Source organism: Corticium candelabrum, chromosome 20, assembly GCF_963422355.1.
Source record: "Corticium candelabrum chromosome 20, ooCorCand1.1, whole genome shotgun sequence".
NCBI lineage: Eukaryota > Metazoa > Porifera > Homoscleromorpha > Homosclerophorida > Plakinidae > Corticium > Corticium candelabrum.
Genome location: NC_085104.1, coordinates 2,494,340 through 2,508,501, shown reverse-complemented (window position 1 = coordinate 2,508,501; position 14,162 = coordinate 2,494,340).

The window sequence follows — 14,162 nt, the reverse complement described above, 5'->3', positions numbered from 1 at the left end:
ATGACCATGCTCCTTCAGTTGTAGCCACACACTGTTCTACGTTAGCTAGTTGAGTTAATTACTTTGAGTTGAGCAAATACAGTTCAGTTCAGTTGACTTCAACTAGAGTTCAGACGGCGTTGACGATGGACGTGCATGTCTGTTTACTTGGTGAGATGTGCGACGTCATGCAAATGAGAAATGTGACCTGCTATAGAGCACCACGCCCACCCTTGTATACGGTACCGGTACCGTGTACAGCTAGAGTGTGCCCGTGAAAGCGCGCGTCTAATTAATTGTAGTAGGCTGACGGTTTTGTAGTAGGTTGACGGTTTCGATGTTTTAATTGTGTCTCGATTTTCCTAGACAACAAACGTCGTTCTGTATACTTCGTCACCACAGTTGCCAACTCGGCGATCCGCTAGTGGAAAGCCTATCTACATACCTAGATATTTGTAGCAATTCTCCTCCAACCATCTACGGTAAACGTAGCGTGTTGTGTACAATGCACGTACCTACACAGCTAGGGACCGCGGTATTCACTGTCACAACGTTGTGTGTCAGAGCGGAGTTGTCAATGCAAGAGCTGCCAAACCACGTGACGGAAAGTAAAGTAAAAACAAACATTTGGTTGTGTGTGGCAAATGTAATCTCCTGAGACACGCATACGAATGACAGCCCCGCTGAGACCCCCGCTATGTCTACTGTTCGCGTTCACTGTGTATTTACAAAATCGCTATAACTCCTGCGTTCTTCGTTGGTAAGCGACGATCTTGGCATCACTCGAATGCGCAAGAGCCCGGATTTCTTCTATGGATTTCTTCTAGACGTTGAACATAGCATGTAAGTAAGACACAGCCAGCAGGATAAGGTTTTTGCATATCAAAGATCATTAATTGCGGTTAGACTGATAGCTGTCTAGATACGGTACAGTGCACAGTAGGCGACGTCTAGCTAGAGAATCGGCACAAACAACAAGACGCCTACAGAAGCTGCACAAAGAGCGAGACTTTTACATTGTTGTGAGCTGGAAAATCGGTGGTGAGCTGCTTGTTTGGTCTCCATTTGTAACCTAGGTTTCCCACCAACAAACAGAACAATGATCACGCCCGTTACTTCATCACGTAAGGCGAAGATTGCCAGCCGACCTAACGTCGAGGCTCTCCGACATGTAACATTTGGCTTGTTCCATCATTTGGAAACAACTGCATTTGTAACATGCATTTAGAAACAACGCCTAATCTAGCTGCATTTCTTGGGATGCTAGAGCTCTCCATGATGTCTTTCCTGCATCCCATTTTTTTTTCTAGAAATTTTCTTCTTTTTTCTACGTGTTTTGCAGGTATTGTAAGTCACAGTAAAACACGTCTGTGTCAGTGCCTGTGTTCACACTAGGGTCTAGAACTGGGTGTGCTACTGCTTAGCACAACCAATTAGAATACATCAGGTCTGTTTACGACAGGAATGTGGGCTAGAGCAGGGCTAGCCTAGCCCTTCCGGAATGTAGGGTTAGCGCTGGGTCTAGCTAGGGTTAGCGCTTGTCAAAACATTCCAGTTTATTCATATTGTGTATCACAGCAATGAATCAAGATTCTCTACTTTGTGTTGGTCTGGCAGTTTTTTCTTGAGCAAATCGAATCCGCAGCACGACTTGCGGAATTCTGCAGTGAAAGACGTTGTCGCATCCGTAGATTCAAGCAACTGCTGCTGTTTAATCATAGGCATGTGGTCTCGATCTACACCTAGAGAAGACACTCGAAGACAGAAAGCGGTCGGAAGACGTTTCAATTCTTGCGCTGGAACTAGGTAGCGTAGCTCGAGTACATGATACAATCAGTTGCAGCCTGCTAGAGTTCACACAACCTGTTTTGACTAATTAGAGGCAACTGGACAAGCTCAAGCTCAACATATGAGAACACACCTGATAGCACAGCAGGGTGTTATGATTAATTAGCGCAAACCCGAGTTTGCTAACCCAAGTATGAACACGGCATGTTACAGTAAATCCGGAGACACAGTAAACAAGCTATTGATGTCATTATCACTTAGTAGGTCACAGGCAATTAGTGAAGTGTTTCTAAACCAACACAGGTGCTTCATTACGTAGTTTCAGATTCACAGTGAAAGGGAACAGAGAATAGTGTCTTCGGTCATTCTCAATTTTCTATTTTCTATTCATCTTAGAAATAGAAAAGCGAACTGCGCGTTCAAGTATCTAGTTTTAAGCATATAGGTGCCTAAAAATCAAACTTTAAAAGATAAATCTAAAGATCACAAGAATCAAATCTCAAAAGATAAAAAACCATTTTTACAAAAAATAAAAAGGAAAATTAAAAACTTAAAAATTGAAAAAAATTAAAAAATTAAATAAAAATTAAAAATTGAAAAAAGAAAACATGAAAATTGAAATGTAGAAAATTAATAGCGGCACCATCCACTGACCACTCAGCCTCTCTTCTACAACAATACAGTTTTGGTTGACATGCGACAGTACACAGCTAGTTCACGTGTGTGTGTGTGTGTGTGTGTGTGTGTGTGTGTGTGTGTGTGTGTGTGTGTGTGTGTGTGTATGGTGTGTGTGTGTGTGTGTGTGTGTGTGTGTGTGTGTGTGTGTGTGTGTATGGTGTGTGTGTGTGTGTGTGTGTGTGTGTGTGTGTGTGTGTGGTGTGTGTGTGGTGTGTGTGTGCGTGTGTGCGTGCGTGTGTGTGTGTGTACTAATCCTTGGGTTACGTTACGCTGGGTAGACATTGTGTGTGAATCAACTTTATCAGATACAGACACGCAGAAGCACAAACGCGTGCGCCATGCACACACACACACACACGCACGCACGCACGCACATACACCAACAAGCACAAACTTGACTAATGCAGAATTTGTCTAAAGAGAAATAATTCAGTTTACTTACAACTGCGTATGGCTCAGAAGATTCTATCTCTTGAACAGAAACACTCCGCTCCCCCATGAAAGGTCTTCCTTCCTGTACGTACACGGCACAACGAAAATTAGAGTAAAACCAAAGCTGACTCTCCACTTCTACTGCATAGGTCTGATTAGCTTGCGTACTAAAACGTGCTAGGAGTATTTTATTAATTCCTTCATTCTTATATTTAGCTAATTAGGTAAGCTTACAGACATAGAAAGGATGCCAGTGCATACCACTGCAGACTCAGGCAGTACAGTTTCAGATCGTGTTTCTAACTGTAGTCTGGCCTGTTTCTTGCGTTTTTGTCCTTCTCGTCCTTTTCGTCCTTCTTGTGAACGCCTTCTGGGGCTCTGAGGTTTTGTGTCACAACTTGAATGGATCTTCATATGCTCTCTCAGAGATGGCATTTCCACGTCTATACCACAATGAAGGCAGGGAACCATTGGCTGTACTTTGTCTGTGCTCGTGCTATCGTGCTGCATAATACACAAACATATCTATTGAATTTCACTGAAAGCACCATGCAACTCAATCTAGAGAGCAACGTTACCATGTCTACGGTCTCCAAGTCAATGCTATTAGCAATCGGTCTGAGATACATCTTGGCTTGATCGAACACTGTCTTCAAATGTATAGCTGTCATATCCAAAGATGGAATAACTTCCAGTTGGCGGCGAGCAGTCAACCTCATTACCTCGTACCCAGTACTCTCCAGCGCGGGAAAATGTTCAAGAAGTGTGTTGTGCACCTCGAGGTAGTCATCTGACTGTCCAAGAGTGACTTTCTTTTCTCCCAAGCCAGCTGCAAGCAGCTCCAATTTCCGATCACGAGAAGGAGGTGTGTCACACTGGTTGTCAGCTAAGCACATAACACTAAATGTCCATACTTTGCGATGTGCCAGTTGATAAGGCTTTCTCCGATCACTGTTTGCTGGCGCTTTCCTCTTCACACCTCTCGGAGTTCTGGACTCACAGCCTCTTGGTCTGCTGCCATGTCCAAAAAGACGCCGCTGTTCTACTGCTATTGACGTAATTCCACTAGAACAGGACTGATGGCTGACCCTCTGGTTGCCTTCAACAGGGCGTGAGCCTTCTCGCTGATTGTGTTGATTCGTAACCTCTCCAGATGGGCTAAACTCTTGTCGAGTATCACCTTCTTCCGCTCTCTCTAGATGGCGCATAGCGTCGTGGAGAATTCTCTTTGCAGCAGATATTTCAGACTCTCTTCGATCCATTATTATCACAGAGACAGCTAGTGTATGAATGTGCAGGCGTTCCTGCTGCTAAAGCTGTTATGCAACCAATGCATCGGTGCAATGGTATGCTATTCAGTCAGTCGGATAACTTAACTCCTCCTTCTTCCCATGTTTTGTGCTCACGTGTGGTTGATTAGTGGAAGAGACCGACACTTGCGCTGAAATAGACGTGAACCATATCTATATGTTGAAGCAAGGCTAAGATGGAAGCGTTTATGCGCAACGTCCGTCAGTTTCTAGCAACTGTGCAAGAGATAATTGTAACTGAAGGCGGAGACGTGCCAAGAGAACATTTCCTAGATGCTGCAGTGGACGGGCAGCGACTTCACGGGCATCTCACTCGACTAGTGGCAGCGGGAGATAACAGCCTTAGCGCATTTAGTGAATGTATAGGAGCTCTATCTGAGCAACTAGACTTGATTTACCGCATACCAGCGGAAGAGGAACGTGCGTACACAACAGTAGCGTTAAATGATGGACACACAGGAAGACCAAGACTGGCGGTTCGCAGAGATCAACTGACATTTCTCCTAGATCACGATTTCTCTGTCACAAAAATTTGTGAGCTACTTGGTGTGTCAAGGAGTACTATTCACAGGCGTATGCTGCAGTGGAATCTACAAATATCACAGCGATTCAGTGCCATGTCCGATTTGGAATTGGCCCGTCTAATTGTAGAGGTGAAACGGGATTTTCCCGATGCCGGATATCGAATGGTGCAGGGCCAATTGCGTTGTAGAGGGTACAGCATTCAGAGACAAAGGATAACAAGCTCACTAGCACGTGTTGATCCAGGCGGCATAGCAGAAAGATGGGCAAGAGCTATACCGCGGAGACAGTACAAGGTTCGCGGTCCCAACGCACTTTGGCATGTGGACGGCAATCACAAGCTAATACGGTGTATTGCTGTGAATTGAAGATATGTCCCATAATGTTTAATTAAATCAACCTTTATCGTGTGGTGTATTTCTAGATATCGTATTGTTATCCATGCTGGAATAGACGGTTATAGTAGACTACCCGTATACTGCGGATGCTCTAACAACAACCGTGCTGCTACCGTGTTTCAGTATTTTAGAGAAGCAATTGCAAATTATGGAATGCCTTCCCGAGTTCGATCAGACAAAGGCGGAGAGAACGTTAATATCTCGCGCTTTATGCTTCAACAGAGAGGAACTGGAAGAGGTAGCATGCTTACTGGGAAAAGCGTACACAACCAGAGGATAGAGAGGTTCTGGCGAGACGTATTTGAAGGCTGTACCGTTCAATTTTACTCCCTTTTTGGTGATTTAGAAGAATCTCAGGTACTGAATCCTACCAATGATATTGACTTATTCTGCCTTCATTATGTCTACACTCCAAGAATTAATAGAGCACTAGATCTATTCTGTAAGGGATATCGAAGACACACACTCAGCACTGCAGGACACAGAAGTCCCTTGCAACTCTGGATAGAAGGAATGCTTAGAGGTGCACGCCTGGAAGACATTGAAGAGATGACGGCTGTAAGTGTGTGACTATACTTTTCAATTGTTTAAATATATAAAATTATAATTTATCCAGTTTTCTATAGGTGGCAGATTGTGACGGGTATGGAATAGACAATGATGGCCCTACAACTCTTGAAAGATCTGATGAACACTCTGTGACAGTCCCTGAGATTCCCTCAGCTCTTTTACATGAGGACATAGATGCTCTCCAAGTACTAGTAAATCCTTTGGCACATTCCGAATTCAATGGAGTGGAGTTGTACCTTCAGGCACGTGACTTCGTTGAAAACAGATTAGCCTAGTTAATTAAAAGGTTAATATACACCTAAGGCTTAATTAAGCTATCAGCTAGGGAAGTAGCATTAGAGATAGTACTGGTGGTTGTCAATTCTGAAGTACGTATATATGACTAGATTTAGACTGTACTGCAGTGTTAGTGAACAAGAATTCGGAATTGTTTACAGAACGTTTAGACTTCAGATGATACAAATGCGTATGCACAATAGAAAGTACACGCTCAAGCACGTACAGACACTTGCGCCCGTCTATAGACATACCTCTGCATGCATGGGTGCGTGGCCATTTCGTCCATCCCATTTTCAATTCCCAGCAACAATGGAATATTGAATTAGAAATTGAAAATAGCCTAGAAGTTGCTTGCAATTTCAAATTCAATTCTTTTAAAAATTAAAAATTAACTGATCGGCAGACTATAATTATTTGCGGATTAAAATAAATATTGAAAACATACTTAGTTTTTAACCAATTTTCATTTTCAATGCAATGGAATATTGAAATTGCAAGCACGTTAGTTCAATTTTCAATGTTAAATTCAATAATCAATTTAATTTAAAAATTAGATATTAAATTTTGAATTTGCGTGGCCAATTCGTCCATTCCATTTTTAATTTTTGAAACAAATTGAAAATTGAATGTCAAATTAAAAATTGACTGGCGTTGCTTGCTTTTACAACATTCTATTACATTGAAAATAGAAATTGATTGAAGACCAATTGTCATTTCAATATTTATTTACTTTGCAAATAGATTCAATCTTTCCATCCGTCCAATTTTCGTAAATTATGAATATTAAAATATAGCCTCCGATGCAATTTTCTTTCTCCGTACTAAATGTACATAGAAAGTTACCCGCAGCTGCTAGCGCGAGTGATATCTCATAAACGGCATAATGACACCGCGCGGGCGGTCGCCGGTGACTTCAATATTCAATTCTATTGAAAGACGAAAGTTGGGTCTAGCTTAGCCACGCCCAGCGACGCCTCTGGCACGCATGCAATGTAATGCAATTAACAGATGGATGAGAAAGCCTCGATAGACACGCGACCGACCTCTCACAACAAGTCGGTAAGCACTTGTACCTGGCTCTCGTCAACCGTCACGCTTAGGTGTGAGATATTCCTTGCGGCGATGAGCGAGGGAAGCCCGTTGCATAGAGGCACGCGTCTAGGGCATCTATAATCAACGAGATCAACGTCTAGCCTACACTGGAAATTTGACGTGAAGTCGATCTGGAAAGACTCCAAGCAACTATCTAGCTAGAGGACATTTACGTGGATCATCTAGACCACGCCTCTAAACATATGACGGGGAAGCCCAAGCCGGTATCTATCATCTCATGATATAACGGCAGGTCGTGCATTCTCTCCACTCTCGATCTCCATGGACGAAGTTGACGAAGATTTTGTTCGGAAGCGAGTCGAAGAGGGTAACTACTAGTCATGCTGTCATCAGTGAAGAGTTACAGACGATGTTTCCAGGACTTTGGGGACCTAGCGAACGATCTGTTCGACGTTTATGTACAGACAGAGGCATAAGTCGACGTTGTTCTCTGACTAAAGAGGAACTAGAACGCTGCGTGTCTGACGCCGTAAGCGAGGTGAGCACTAGATATATATATCTCTAGGTAGCTGGCTGCATGCTCATTATAGTTAGATTAGATCATGATTTGCTCATGATCACTATAGCTAGGTCATGATTGTACACTGCATATATACTGTGTGCATGGCCTATAATTCCTGTATGCATGTATATTTATATTGACTTTGACAGGTCGGACCATCTTGCATCTTCAGATCGTCAAAAAGCAAGAAGATGGCAACGGCTACACAATGTAAGTCAAAAGTCTAAGATTTCTTGTACTTGCAGGCGGTCGCCAGTAAATTTTTCGATTTTTTGCTTTGACTTTTACAAAATAATATAACTATACATATGTTAACTGCTAATACGGTCTTGTTTCAATAGCATTCTACGTCAAAATTGTAACATGGTAGCACCTGAATATTATAGACTCATGATCAGTTATAACTCTTGATCACAGAATGTCATCGCTCTAGTTTGTCTTGTTTAGTCTTTTTAACTTTTCTTTGGAATGAAACCTTGCATATGTCCATTTAATATATATATATTAATTTAATAATTAATTTATTGCATATGTCCATTTAATAATATATATATATATATATATATATATTAATCTCATTGCATATTCTTTGGGAACAACTGTCTATTATTTATATCAATATGTTCATTATGTTAGAAACTGCAGAGAAAATCTTCAGCTTTAGAGATGTCCACAAGTTTGAGCGACGAACAAAAGAAGACGTACGCTATAGCTAGTGCCATGAAACTGGAATTGCTGTCGTCAGAAGTCTCTGAAAATAGCAGTGCTAGCGAGCCACCGTCTGAGGGAGCGAGCCTCCACTGCTGGACGTTCACAACTCCTAATCCGACCTCTTCCGTGGAGAGCCATTGAAGCAACAAAGGTGTTTGAGTTTTTGGACAGAAAGTACGCCAGAAGGCAGACTCAGAGAGGAACAGTACCAAGCGGAGCTCCGTCTATACCAGAACACGTCCGGGAATGACATTGTACCAGAGTGGGCTCTAGAAGACTTCTGCTAATTATAATACGTTTGATTTTAATACATGTCAAAGAACATGGATATATAGAGCTAGATCATTCAAATTTGCTGTTAACATTGTTGTTCATTGCCAAAGTTTGTTGAACTAGAGAAATAGATCACATGGCAATTGAATCACCTGGTTTGTGTGTCTTAAGACTACCTATAGCTCATATTTGGAAAAATCTGTATCTGGTATTTAGGACTCCAAATGTGTGCCTAAATGTAATCCTAAAACCCGTATTCGATCTATATAGGCCGTCCTAAATGTGTTCTATACACTCTAGTAGGATCGGTCTAAATATGTCTAGATACGATTAAAGGTGGTATTCAGTACACATTTAGAATAGGTTTAGACCATGCTATGTTTAAGCTTCCATGCAGTGCATGCATGATCGAGTGTCCGTCCTAGTTCTCTCGATCGTCGCACGTCGGTAGCGTCTTCACACTTCATACCAATGGGGCGTGACGGTTGCTTGACAATTGACATCTACGACGTATGAACAAGTCTACAAAGATTTGTTGTGTCCAATTTACAGACAAATTTACAGGCCTGTAAAGGCTTTCTCATAACACCAAGTCTTTACCTGCGAATTTTCAACACTTGCTGTGTCCACTGTGGACGAGGGCCCGCCACACGCGGGGAAGTCCCTAGAGGCTGTGTAAAGGCTTTCTTATAACAGGCACCCTAGTGGACACAACAAGCTACGACGTGTTAATTAACATGCGTACGTCTCTAGACAACAATGTTTACAACAACGTGTAGAGGTGCCTGTACAGGCCTGTAAGGACCTTCTCATAACACAAAGTGTTTACCTGTGAATTGTTGATCTGTTGTGTCCACTAAGGTTAGTACCTCTAGGGACTTCCCCGTGTGTGGCGGGCCCGCGTCCACAGTGGACACAGCAAGTGTTGAAAATTCGCAGGTAAGAGCAAACAACGCCAGTCAATTTTTAATTTGACATTCAATTTTTAATTTGTCTCAAAAATTAAAAATGGAATGGACAAATTGGCCATGCAAATTCAAAATTTAAAATTTAATTTTTAAATTAAATTGAATATTGAATTTAACATTGAAAATTAAACTAACGTGCTTGCAATTTCAATATTCCATTGCATTGAAAAAGAAAATTGGTTAGAAATTAAGTATGTTTTCAATATTTATTATAATCCGCAGATAATTATGGTTTGTCAATCAGTCAATTTTAATTTTTAATAGAATTGAATGTTGAGATTACAAGCAACTTCTAGGCTATTTTCAATTTCTAATTCAATATTTATTCAATTGTTGCTGGGAATTGAAAATGGGATGGACGAAATGGTCACGCACCCTTAAGGCCACCCGCTGACATCAATGAGCCGACGAAACGACATCAACCAGCCGACGAAACGACATCAATGAGCCGACGAAACGACATCAACCAGCCGACGAAAAGACATCAACCAGCCGACGAAACGACATCAATGAGCCGACGAAACGACATCAACCAGCCGACGAAACGACTTTTGACACAGATGGCGCGCCATACATGTGTGTCAAAAGTCGTTTCGTCGGCTGGTCGATGATATCGCAGCCCAGCCGACGGAATTATGACACACTTGACGCGTGTCGTCGGCTGGGCTGAGATGTAAATTAGTTGTGGAAACATGATATCTCAGCCCAGCCGACGAGTTAGCGCAGCCCAGCCGAAGGAATTATGACACACATCGCGCGCCATATATAAAGACCACAATAGATAAAACTCAACAAGCACAATCGTCTCAGTTTGTTTTCATACTCTTTACTAAGACTGAAATGAAAGCCAACTGTTTCCTGCGTTAAGCTCGGTTCACAATACGACGCTGACGTTGACGCTGACGATGACGCTGACGATGACGATGACGCTGGCATGAGCGTCGTATTGTGAACATGTCAACGTCGACGACGTTCGTCGCAGCGTTCGTCCAGCGTTCTTGACGCTGGAGTTGACTCGAGTTCAACTCTAGCGTCGATTCCGGAAGTGTACCAACGTAACCGGAAAACACGTGATTATTTTCTACAAATCAAAGAACAGTCACGAGACATCCTTAGGTAGCGAAAATGGCTTTCAGTGTCGTTCAGCCTCATCTCTGCAAGGAGATTATGAAATTCTCCCTGTTGCCGCCTTCGTTGAAAGATTGGTCTGACCCACATTTGCCGTTGTTGATATTCTCTAGCTCTACGCCTATATACGGCGACGAATGAGAAGTAGAAGAATTACAATTTCTTCGTCCATCTACGATACACACGTGGTGTTACAATAACGTGCGTTAGCATGCGCTCAACGCTCGAGTATCCAGACAGGTGCTGACCAACGTCTCCTGACGCTCACGGAAAAATATTGTGAATGGTACAACGTCATCGTCAGCGTCAGCGTCAGCGTCAATGTCAACGTCCAGCGTCATCGTCAGCGTCAACGTCAACGTCAGCGTCGTATTGTGAACTAGGCTTTAGCGGGACACAGTGTGCCTAGATAGTTTGACCACAGGCAGCACATCCGGGATTGCCATTCGCACTGCGTCTGGGTCGCGGCTTAGTTTGACTTGTGAGGGAATGACTTGATTGCCTAGCCTCGCAAGCCAGGCTCTTCCACGCAGTCGCTGAGCTAAACGCACGTGAATCACACGAAGAGGAGGGAGGAGCTTTTGCCGGAATTGCTCCAGCGCGAGAAGAGACTGGTCGCTTTCGAGAACGTCAGAGTGACGTGAGACCCCGGATCCGGTTTCTTAGCTTGGATGAGGCTAATTCGATTAGTTACCTAAACCTGTAGGTAGAAAAGTTGAGTAACAACGCGGCATCGCTTCATGCACTGGCTTGTTTTGAGCGATCGAAGTACGTAGTTGATATCATCGTTCGCTTCTAGTACGTATATATATATATATATATATATATATATATATATATATATATATATATATATATATACAGCTTAGCCATGTAATATTCTGCGGTGTCACGACTGCTTTTCAGCATTCAGTTTCGCCAACAGTACACCGCCGAATCTAGACGACTACCAATCTGCAGCGCGGTAGTTTGAGAAATGAACTCATGTATTGTACGCGGTTAGTGTATGTAGCACTCAAGAGTCCATGCATTGAAACAAGTCGTACGTAGTACACAACACATGCAAGTACGAATCAACTCTACACTTCCTGAACATGGTAGGTCCACAGCACTTCTGTTTTTCCACGCCTAGTATAGGTGTTTACCAGTTCAGAGCCAAGCCAATATTGTAAAAAGAGCTGCTTGCTAGGTCGAAAGTACTGTCACACGTTCATTTCAGACAGACTGCGTTGGCAATACTCGCCATCTGATGACGATGTGAACTCCGTTTCCGTCTGGAGAGGTCAACAAGCTGTATGCCACTGCTCTGATGGACCGTTGAGTGAAACAGGGACGGCAGTTCTCACATCGTTTCCCCCACAGACTATAGATGTCAGAGTAGATGCGCAAGAGTGGTGTGACTGCTACGTCGGTTTCAAACCTGCAGATGAGTTCAGTAGAAAGAAACGTTGCTGGAGAGTGTAGGTTCACCGGACCAGTCCCATGTAGGCCATTCCTGGGCTCATTATTCACCAGCATTTCGTCCATCAACAGCGTCACTGGCTTTCGTGCTCAAGCGCTCTCCGCGGAGGGCTTGTCTGCACTTCATGTATCAAACGCAATTACATTAACGAGCTCTCTAGGAAATCGAATTAGCCTTATCCAAGCTATAAAACCGGATCTGGGGTCTGACGTTCTCGAAAGAGACCAGGCTCTTCTCGTGCTGGAGGAATTCCGGCAAAATCTCCTCCTCCTCCTCGCGTGATTCACGGTGCGTTTAGCTCAGCGACTGCGCGGAAGAGCCTGGCTTGCGAGGCTACTCTCTGTTCGCGTTCACTGTGAATTTGGAACTACGTAATGAAGCACCTGTGTTGGTTTAGAAACACTTAACTAATTGCCTGTGACCTACTACGTGATTATGACATCAATAGCTTGTTTACTGTGACTCCGGATTTACTGTTACCGACACCGACGTGTTTTACTGTGACTTACAATACCTCCAAAACACGTAGAAAAAAGAAAACTTCTAGAAAAAAAGACGGAATGCAGGAAAGACATCGTGGAGAGCTATAACATCACAAATGAGATAGATAACGACTATAAAGTGACGGAAGTTGATAGTGATGTTGCATTGACCAACCAAGCCCAGACGAACACAACCAAGCGTTGCTGAACACATGAAGTTTGCACTAGAGTAATTAATAGTAATAAAGTAATTGACATGGCATCTGCTTACGAGACCACTTATCTGTAATCATATCCTAACCATAACGTTCTAATACACTAATGGTCTTTGATATGCAAAAACCTTGTCCTCTTGGGTGTGTCTTATTTACATGCTACGTTTAGCGTAGAAATCCGGGCTCTTGCGTTTTCGAATGATGTCAAGATCGTCGCTTACCGACGAAGGACACTGGAGTTATAGCGATTTTTGTAAATACACAGTAAACGCGAACAGAGAGTAGACAAGTTGCACAAAGAACTAGACGTCTAGAGAGCAAAGGTTGTAACATTATGCTTGTTCCATCGATAGTGTCATCTTCTGAAAGCCCAAAACATTGTAGGTGCATAAAATTGTGTTTTGTTCACTAAAAATCAGTGCTGCTTCTTTTGTACGTACCTATCTAATTAGCTAACCGAAATCAGGTTTTCGTATTTGCTCTATACTTTCGCTGTGCGTGGCGGTTAATTGGTATTGTTTAGACCATTCAGTCATAGCGCGACTAATTACCTTCAAGGCCGAGGGTTTGCACTTCTAGTGCTTCCTCATTTAGAATCTCGAGCCGATAATGTCGCGCGCAATGAGACCCAATTTGGCAAATGGTGGATGAAGGCGGAGCTTCTGGTTTTGATATGGCGTTGCACTACGCTCTAGGCAAGCTTAAGTTGTGTAATGTAGAGCTGAATGAGCAGCAGCGTTTGTCCTAGGGCACATGTACAACGAAAACGACGTGTTTGTCTGACTTCCTACGGTAAATCGCTGTGCTATCAACTTATACCGTTTATGGTTGACTGTAAGCTAGTGAAGAAGATTGTGGATATGTCGTCCTTGTCGTGTCACAGCATGGAAGAGCGTCTGTCCTAGAGATAGAAATCCACAAAATAAACTGCAACTTCCGCCGCAGTCCTTTTCGGTAAGCAAACACTGTAAACAGCCTGACTGCAGTACGAGTAGACATCACGGAAAGACAAACGCGACACTCCAAACAACTGCCACAATAAACAAGGTCAATACTTTAGCTAAACAGCGTCTAATTAAATCACTTGACCTTGAGTCTAGATCTAGGGCTTCATCACTAGTCTACTGAACACGGAGATGTTACACTGTCGATTGCGCGCGACATTATCGGCTGGAGATTCTAAACAACGTCGGTTCCGGATGCGTGCTTACATCACCACGATTTTCTTCTAATTTATGCGCGCATGCGAATACAACGTGTACCAGGCCCTCTTCTCCGGGCGCGCAAGAGAGCCTGGGTACACACCTAGTCTCGCGTAGCCAGACCCCTTTCCGACGTGTCATACTTCCGGG